Consider the following 10,502-nt stretch of genomic DNA (forward strand, 5'->3'; position numbering starts at 1 on the left):
CTTGCTTTTTCAAATCTGTAGTATCTTTATATTTTTCAGGTGAGAGGAATGTTATCCTCTGCTGTGATCACATCACCCCAACCTTGAATCATGTTAACCATTCACAATACACAAACCCCATCCCAAGTACAGACTTGACATTCATACAGCATTACAGACAAACTGTCATCCCACAACACACACATAAAACATACAATATTAAATTGTAAAAACAACCCTCCCTACGCAAAATGTTCTCCTCAATTAAAATTTCCCTTTTTTATTTTAAATCCAAAATTAATATCTAATTGTCTGGTCTCCTGTCCTCACATCGTTTGCCAATATGCATAATACTGGAACATGATTTAACTCCCCATTTAGTTTGCTCACATCTCACACTTAGACTATTTGACACTTTGTGTTGAGCTGTAACTTCAATATTTCCACCTTCCCATATTTCTTCCACTAAACAGTTCCATTTTGCTTTCAGTTTAAATTCATCCCTCCAAATAACTACCTCTGGCAAAGAACCAAAAATTTTTAGAGCACTCTCTTTTACTGTTACCTTGTTCCTTCATCTTCTCACAAGCATTACTGACCCTCCTAAGAAATAATGATACTGAAAATAATGTTTAAAAAATATACACAGCTTCCTCCTGCCACTTACACTATAACCTTGGATTATCGTTCTCATTTTTTGTTGATGCCAATTCTAAGAATTAAAAAGAAATACTTACTCTTGATAATTGAGTCACGCTATATAACACATTTTGAAAACCTTCTTCCATGTTCCCCCTTTGTACCTATCAAAACCAATTAGAAATATTTTTGCTGTCATGATCATCATTGTGGCCCTCACACTTATTGTTCTTGTATTTTAAATCGGCAATTTTTGTACATTTGGAGCCCTTTGAGACTTGCTTGTGGGCTATATAAATAAATTTGAATTGCCTTGACTTTATTATTATTCAACTTCTGCATTCTTCTTCCTTTTATTTTATTTTTATCTTAACTACTTCCACATAATTCATCTGATTTATTCCATTACACTTTAAACCTCCTAGATTCAAATTCAAATTTCACATCCTCACTTCCAACATTGCGGTAAAATTTTGCAAAATTTCTTTTTTTCCCTTAGTTTTCCTTTTTTCTTTTTTTTTTTTTTTTCCACTGACTCAACCCATTTCAATTTTTCAACGGTTCATCCTATTCCAAAACTTCTCACTTGTGAAAAATTTCAAATTTTCAACTTTAAAATTCACGCCCAATTTTACAAAATTCTTTCTATATTTTTATCAATTTTCTAGCCAATTCAACACGTTCCAAATTTAAACATAATCTTGTAGCTTTCCCCGAATTTTTATTCAGCCTCTTCGCTTTCACACGCAATTTCTACAGAAATGAATAATTCTAGTTATTATTGTTAATCATCTGTGGCCCTCGTAAGGACAAGCCGCACCAGTAATGGATGGATGGATGGATTGTTAATCCTAACCCCAAGTGCCTATCATAAATTGCCATTTAAATCAATTGTCGCAAGGGTCATTGTATTGGTTATTTAAAGCCCTACTGTATTACTATTTTGCTGACTATCCAGAATTCCAACTTTCTTATGGCCCCTCACCCCTTCAAGCTGAAATATGCATCCTATAAATCAGTCGCAGTGGATGTGTAATTAAATTCTGTTGTTTTGATAAAGGTCAATTAAGTTTAGCAATTCAGCCTTCTGTTGCCCGAATCCAAATTTTCACTGGTCCAATTATAAAATTTCATTATTTCAGTTAGATTAATTATGTCTTCGAAATGCTAAATTACATATAAAAATTTATGATTCAAATGATTTAATTTCTATTGATCAATGTCCACTTTACAAAGTTTCTGATCACGCTGTCGTATAATTTGTCAGTGCATCTTCACTGTCCATATCTATGTATTTTGTTTTTTATCCCCGTTTGTGTCAATAAGCAGCCTTATTATTCCCTCTTTTATCAAAACTCCTCAGTTATGTCTGCCCCAGCACCCAAACACACTTCCATCCCTTTTGTCCCACACTCCACCAACTTTGTAATGCTTCAGCAGTCTTTAGCAATGTGTCCAGTTTGACTTCATGTGACTCGTGCAAGTCTTTAGCAGCCTCTCCTCTTAGATTCTCATGATGATGATTCAGGGCTGGACCGTCCGCCATTCTCAAATGCGTCCATCTTGTCTTTGTTCTTTCAGTCCATTTTCTTTTTGATCTGCAACTGTGTGTATTCCACCAACTATATGGTTCTTGTCCTGTGAAGAGCTGTGCTTGCCCCCTTCAAGCATGATAATAGTTCCTGTTGTTCTCCCAAAGGTCAAAGGTGTCTCATGACCAGGGACAGTCCTCTGTTGATTTTGAGGCAGCCAGTAGAGTACAAGGACTCAGTTCAGGACTTGTGCCATGCGCTAGGGCAGAACACACTGGGACACAAATTTCACAAAACTATCTTCATGTTATCAGTCTTCATGTGTAGTATTTGTTCCTTACACCCCAAATCTTCCTATTAACATTTTGTATCCTATCAGTTGCGCACACTCATCATCTTACTATCAAGCCGCCCTTATCAAATGCTTTTTTTTTTTTTTTTCCCGAGTAATCCATCCACCCTACCCATTAACACGGCTAAAATTCTTGTTCCAGTGTTTATCATCAAATAAAGTTCCGAAATCCTTTGTAATAAACTGTAATGTAATTTAACAATCTACCAACATGGTTGTATATGCGGTGAATGTTATTGTTCAATCTATAGGTCATACAGCGCCGGTGTTCCAAATATGACACTCCTCCTTGATTTAACATCTCATAAGTTATTATTGTCAGCAGCGCTAAAGGATAGTGCTTGGAAGTGAATGTCTTATCGCCCAATTTAAAACACATGCCACATTTGAGCTAGTATTCATTCCTTTATTTATTTCCCATCCTCATGTTAGCTGGCATGTGTCAGAATTAAAATGGAATTTTGCTTTTAATTTTAAGTCTTTCAAAATTGCTATATCCTTACTGCACCGAGATAAACTGTTAAATATATCTTTAAAAACAAACAAAAACAATCTATGCTCCTGCACAGACTCTTAAAAGTGGCACCCAAATGCCAGATTACAAATCCAACCTCCTCCTTCACTCTCACATTTTTGATAAAACAGTCTACTTATCTAGACACTGTCATCACATACGAAATAATGGCCTGCAAATTAAATACAATGTTGTTGCTGTGGTCCCTCAAAACATGTGACTAGAATTTGGACAATTATTAACCCCCATCAATTGATCAATTATCTCCTCACTAAATTCCTAGCCTGTTAACCTATCTGCATAAAGAAGACATTTACAATGCAGGGGATAAGAGAATAACAAGGAACACCTTAACAATAAACAAAATAAACTCAAACCACAATCAAAACCAAATCAACTAAAACCATGACATATGTGAATCCACACAGTACTCCAAATATTTCCTCATTAAAATGTTAGCCTTTTTGTGTAGAGCACCATTGAATTCTAATCATTAACCTAATTTATCCTTAATTTAATCCCAATCACAAATGCCCACTACTTAATATTTTACTTGGTATTCTTTTGATAAAAAGTGCCCCCTTGCAATGTCGTTTTTATTTGTTGTTTTTAACTCTAAGTGATTCAAATCTTTGACTGATCCTTACATGTGTCCTTGTACAGTCTTATGTCATAACCAATCAACAATTCCTCCTAAATTTAAAATCTGAAATCATAATTTAATTTTATCCAATTCTACAATGTATGTTCTCTCTTACTCTCACATTTTTATGAGGGCTGGGCACTCTCCTCGTTGGACGAGTTTCTGACCACAACCCTCAGATTATTCTATCATTTCTAATTTTTACATTTAACAATGCAAATCTGATAAACCATTGTCTAGCACACCGTTTCCGTGCACCAATTTAACGCAATTCCATCCTTTATAACGAACTGATACACAAAGACAAACATACACATAAACAAACACACGGGCCCACAACATAGACATGACAATCTTCCCAGCTGATAACAAGGGTGGGGGGGGAGGCAACTGAAGTGCGGAGAGCCTCGCCACCAATGTAACCCCCCACTTCTGTCCAAAATATGCATTTGTGCCCACCTGACCGTTTGGCCCAAACTTTAGAGCCGCACCCTTTTGAAAACAAAAATGGTTACAGTTTAACCCCACACAATGGGATATAACCTTCATGCTAATTAAATATACATTCTTTATCAAATTCTTGTTAAGCCATTTTTCTGACTCCAACTCTCATGCAAAATCAAAATAAAATCAACAATTTTATACAAATCAACTTATTGTTCTTCATGAACCACAAATCATCACTTCCATCCCATGAACAGCACCACAACTAATCACTCACTTCTTCAGCTGCGCCGCTGTCCCATCTGACAGCCAAGCCTGCTTTCCACACAATATCATCATAGACACACTTCAACAATTATGTAGCGACCTGGTTAACCCAGTTACCCTTCGCCCTAGACAACAATATAAGTCTCTAAGGTCGCACTATTGAGGTCGCCAGGCATCCGTCCTGCTATATCAGCGATGCCATCACCATTTTTTTTCTTTTTTTTTTTTTTCACGAGTCCCCGACTCGTATTGGTGGCCTGGCCGATCCAATCGACCCCGACCTTAGGCAACAGTATAAGTTCCTAAGTGTCTACTATTGAGGCCACTCAGGTGCCCATATGCTAGTCACTGGCATCCCACAAGTTCCAGCGGTGTGAGCGCCCTTTGCTGATCAGACAAAGTCCTCACCACCTTTCTCTTAATTCACCACGACTCGGACATCCCAGATGTCCCTCGCCTTAGACAGCCCTATAATGTTCTAAGGTCACACTATTGGAGTCCCTCGGCATCCGTACTGCTATATCAGCGACGCCTTCACCTGTTTTTGTATTTTTAATTTTTTCCACAAATCACTTTTACCAAGTTCCACACAAACACACACTTCTATACAACCACCATTCCTGAACACAGAGCTGAAATTATTAATTTTTGTATTCCGCTTTCACTCCACAACATTGCTGAACTGGGAGAGAGAAAAAAAGTTTCCCCCTTACCTTTTGTGCCGATCGGACTGCAATACTGTTGAGCAAGAGCGGAGAACGAAGAATCCTTTGTGGAGCATGCACTTTCCCTTCTGAAGAAATCACGTCGGATGGTCACCATTTGTTGGATTCTGTCCACAATTTAGGGAGCGCGTTATCTGCGCCTCACGGCAAAAGCCTTTGCCAATCACCTGTTATCCAATTTACTCACTGCGTGCTCGTTTGATTTCTTCAGATTTAGGAGAATGCAAAGACACTGAAGCAGAAATTAGACTTAGACAGATTGGTTGAGTTCAATCACAATTCTTGTTCAAAAAGCTCTGTTTTCAGGAAAGTACAATACAGCGCTGGGCCCTTCAAGAGCGGAAAGTCTCCATTCAGAAAAGGCAAAGTCCAAGGTTGTTAGATCAGTTTTATATTCAGTAGCACATTGTGGGCTGGGATTGATGGGCGATGAGTCTTCGGGGTGGGGCAAGTTCGAAGGAGAGTCTGCTTCCATGGGAGTGGTGCTGGTTATGGGCGATTCGGTGTGTTGGTGGGGGGCTGTTGGTGTGTGTGTGTGTGTGGAGGGTGCTGTTGTCTTCCATCCCGTCTCTCGGCCTTGGCGATCATCTTTGGCCGAGTTCTCGGGTGTCTCCTTCTGGCACCCACTGGTTTTATCTCCACGTGACCTTCCTGTGAACATTCTTCTCCAATCTTGTACATACACTGTCGTACCGCATTCAACCGTATCTTTTCTTTGTTAGGCAAACTATTTCCCTCTGTGCAGAGCGTTCAGTAGTAATCAAAAACTGGCGTCTAACATTAGTCAAAACATAAGATACAATCAAGTACTGAACGGTCAAGACGACTCTGGCCGTGTCCATGATTCAAAGAAAAAACATCAGGCATGCATTCCACAGTTCCTTAAGGGTCATTAAGCTATTTAGGCAATATATCAAAAGTCATTTGTTATTTCAAAGTCCTCAGAAATATATATATCAGATCATAAAGTTATAAAAACCTTTCTCATCACTACTTATCAAAAATGTCTAGTTATGTCTTCTTTATTGATTTGGTGTGTAGGTATAATTATATGCTTCAAATGTTTCTTTTATTTATTTAATATGTGAATATACTTGTCTGCTTATGTACTTTATTCAATGAGGTTTGAGCATATCTGTTTTTGTAGCGAGGCAGGACTTTTTGTATTTCGACCTCATTCCTTCAAGTTCACAAAAATAAAAGTGACAAAATGTACAAAACTCAAAACAATTCAGCAAAAGACTGAACGACTTTCAATATCCAAATGTCTCTATATCCCTTCGGTTGGCTTTTCCTGATTTTCCTGAATAGTCAGTCAATACTTTCCGAATCCACTTCGGTGTAGCAGAGGAAAAAATGGATAGATCCTACCAGGTTCGATGAACAACGTCTAGCAAGTGCTCTCCGCTCCTGCGTGAGAGACAATTCAAAGGCCTCTTTGGTGGCTCGCCATCTTGCGACTCGCACAAGAAATCAGCTTCGTTATTAGTTCAGGTGTTTCTGAACCAACTCTCGTGAATCAAGTCCCGTTCCGCACTTAGTGTATCACCAAGGTGAAAAGAAAGTTTGAAAACAGAAAAATAAGTCCATCAAATACAAAAAAACTTTATATAATCCTGTTTCACTCTCTCTCTTCCCTTTAGTTTAATGTACTTACTCCCGTATTTAGTGCACCTTCGTTGAAGAAGAACGGCGGGAAAAGAAAAAAAGTAGAGTTCGCATTTTTTGGTCACATGGGTCTTATTACGTCATCATGTCTCCTTCAAAATAAAAGTTATTTATGTAATAGTTGTCTTAAATAACTCTATATGTTACGTCAGGCCCGTTCTCAGCTCTTCGTTTGTTTGTCACGTTAGCATACCTATCGTTTAGCCTGTTGTTGCTATCGTTTAGCCTGTTGTTGCTCGTTCATGACTGTTCATGGTGTTGGATTTTGTCGAATAAATTGTCCCCCAAAATGCGACTTATACTCTGGAGCGACTATATGTTTTTTTTTCACTTTTTGGGGCATTTTATGGCCGGTGCGACTAATACTCCGGAGCGACTTATAGTCCGAAAATTACGGTATATATGTCTGTATGTATTTCGTTATTTGTTCATGTATTTTTCTCTCGCATTTTTTCTCCTCATCCTCATCTTTCAGCTGCTCCTGTTAGGGGCCACGACAGCAGAGCAATTGTTTCCAAATCTTTCTGTCCTGTCACACCAACCATCTGCATGTCCTCCCGCACGACTTCTATAAAATTAAAAGGCAACATCTTCATCTCTGCCACACTCTCCATTATTTTGGCCAGTAGAGATTCCCAAGCCTCGCTTCTAACATTCTTTCCCATAACTTCATGCTTTGCTTGATCAACATAACACCTCTGTATCTAATGCAGTTCTGCGCATCGCCGTGGTCTGAACCTTTCCTCAGGCATCTTCTCACTTTTTAAGGAATCGCCCCTGCCATCTCTCCTTGATAGTTCCATGCTGCCACTGGAATGTCGTCTAGGCCAATTGCCTTTCCACGCTCCATCTTTTACGAATGTCTGGGTATGAATTTTATCTACCGTATTTTTCGGACTAAACATCGCTCCAGAATACAGGTCGCATTAGCCATAAAATGCACAATGACGTGGCAACACTTTTATCATTTTAACAAATACAAAACATTAATAAAATAATGAATTTGTATTGTTTTAATAATTTACATGCTTTTAATCTGTGTTGGTCTGTTTAGAAAATATTTACAATGTACTTTCTTTATGACTGTTTTTATTAATAGGCTCTTATTTTACAAGGCTATGTTAACCTGGGTTACACCTTCATTGCCAATGCTGAAGCATTGCCTGCATGTTTGATTTGCAATGAGAAATTGTCAAATAACAAGAAGAGGAATTTGGAGCGACATTTTCAGCTAAAGCATGCTAAATTTGCTACCGATCACCCAGTTGCAACTGAGAGGAAATGTGCCATTGCAGTGCTGGTGGAGAAATTTGAGGACCGAAAAAACAGTTTCAAGAAGTGGATTGCATCTCCAAACTCTACGACTGCTGCAAGTTTTGTTGCAGCCCGGGAGATAATAAAATGCAGAAAACCATTCGCCGAGTACATGAAGGATTCATTCATTAAAATATCAGAGTGCCTATTTTCGGACTTCAAAAACAAAACCGAGATCATTCAGAAAATTAAAGCCATGCCTCTCCGCACAAACAATATCACCGATCAGCAATTCAAGGACATCAATTAAGCTCCAGCTTTTTCTCAATTGCCTGTGATGGATGAGTCGTGTGATGTGACCGACATCGAACAGACAGCTCTGCTATGCAGGTACGTGAACTCTAATGGGCCGCAAGAAGAAATGATCGAATTGATACCACTATTTAAAAAAAAATATTTTAATAGTAGGCATGCAACTTATGTATTGACAGTCTACTATGTTGCATTATAAAAGGCTTTTAGATTTTTGCGGCTCCAGACAGGCACCAGTGTGGGTAACAGACCACACCACAAGATAATACATCATCAACTGACGACGGCACACAACTCTTCTGGACGTCGACGCAGGGCTGTTGCAACCTTTGAACCACGTGACCTCGTCTGGGGTACGAATGTGCCTGACAGCCATAAAGTGTGGTCCGTCGGTGACAAAATCGTTCATGCGCTTTTTCCTTGGATCAAGAGTTTGGAAAAAAAAAAATCTCTCCTAAAAGAGACACTGAAATATTTTCAATATTTTCTGAATCTCTCGCTGATGGACAAAACGGAGAGATTTAGGCTATTGAACTAATGGTCTTTCAAAACAGGATTGTTCTGGACTTAATGACTGCAGCGCAAGGTGGCGTGTGTCACATTATTGGGACCTGTTGCACATACATTCCAGAAGATAATGACACTCACATCAATGACGCCATGAACTCACAGAAGAATTTACAGCAGGCCATGTCGGAGGACAAAGTCCCACATCAATGGGAAACCAGTTCATGGCTATTCTCTGGCACCTGGTGGCAACTGCTGTTGAAACTTGTGACTTCTGTGATTGTTGTGCTCATTTACAACCTGTGTTATGTCATATTTGAAGTAAGCTGTATCAAGAGCTGTGTCCTCTACCATAGTTGAAGTGTGAATACAATATCTCAGGCATGTCGAATGTGATGATTTTAATGCGCTGCGGAAAGAAGATTGCGATAATGCTGATTAGCTGAACGTGTTTTACAGAAACTTGATGATTTGATTGTCATAAATGCCTCGCAAGTGTTGGATACAATGGTGTACTGTTTCTGTGTTTATTTTATTTTTATTTTATTTAATTTCTAATATATACATAATCATATGGTAAACAGGAGGGATATGTTAGGGTTGACAAATTATCTTATCTATTATCGTATGATTATGTTGGAATGTAGACTAGAATTATTAACTTTGGTTGAACCTTTTACCTTTGCTTGACTCTGAAAAGTTTAAACATTCAGTTGTTGAAACTTTCCAAATGGTGTGGAAACATTCTTGCTTAGTTAGTCATCTAAAATGCTCCACTAGTTTCTGTTTCCACAACCTTGTAAAACAATGAGCTGGGACCCTCCACACCAGGGGTCACCAACCTTTCTTAAACCGAGAGCTACTTCCTGGGTACTGATTAAGGCAAAGAGCTACCAGTTTGACACACACTTCTGAAATAGCCAATTTGCTCAATATGGCTTTCACTATGTGTTATTGTCATTTCCAGTTCACATGTAAGTGTGATTTTTAACAAGAATAGCAAAAATACAGTCAAACCTTGTTTTTTTACCACAATCCGTTCCAGAAGGCGGTTCGAGAAGCGAATCGTCCAAATTCCGAATCTACTTTTACAAATAATGGAAAAAAAAAAAATCCGTTTCAAGACGAAAAACCCCGTCTTTTTTAAGCATTTTTTCATTTGCGTATATTTGTCCGATCGGGCAACTGCAGCGCACCGCCGAACGCACAACCGTAGCGCGTCGCCTACCGCGCAACTGCACCGCGCTGGTTGCTTTATTGTGACAGAGCCCTCGCTGAAATTTAGAAAATATTTTTAAAGTCCTGAGGTACTTTCCAAAATTTAAGTGGACTTAAGTGCGCAGGGAGCTTAATTTTGTCCGATCGCGCAACTGCAGCACACCGCCGAACACGCAACCGTAGCGCGTCGCTGACCGCTTAACCGCACCGTGCTGGTCGCATTATTGTGACAGAGCGGTCGCTAAAATTTAGAAAATATTTTTAAAGTTCTGATGTACTTTAAAAAACCCAAGTGGACCTCAGTGCGCAGGGAGCTTAATTTGGTCTGATCGCTCAACCGCAGCGCACCGCCGAACGCGCAACAGTAGCGCGTCGCCGACCACGCACCTGCACCGCGCTGGTCGCATTATTGTGACAGAGCCGTCGCTAAAATTTAGAAAATATTTTT

This window comes from Syngnathus scovelli, chromosome 13 (genome assembly GCF_024217435.2).
Source record: "Syngnathus scovelli strain Florida chromosome 13, RoL_Ssco_1.2, whole genome shotgun sequence".
Lineage (NCBI taxonomy): Eukaryota > Metazoa > Chordata > Actinopteri > Syngnathiformes > Syngnathidae > Syngnathus > Syngnathus scovelli.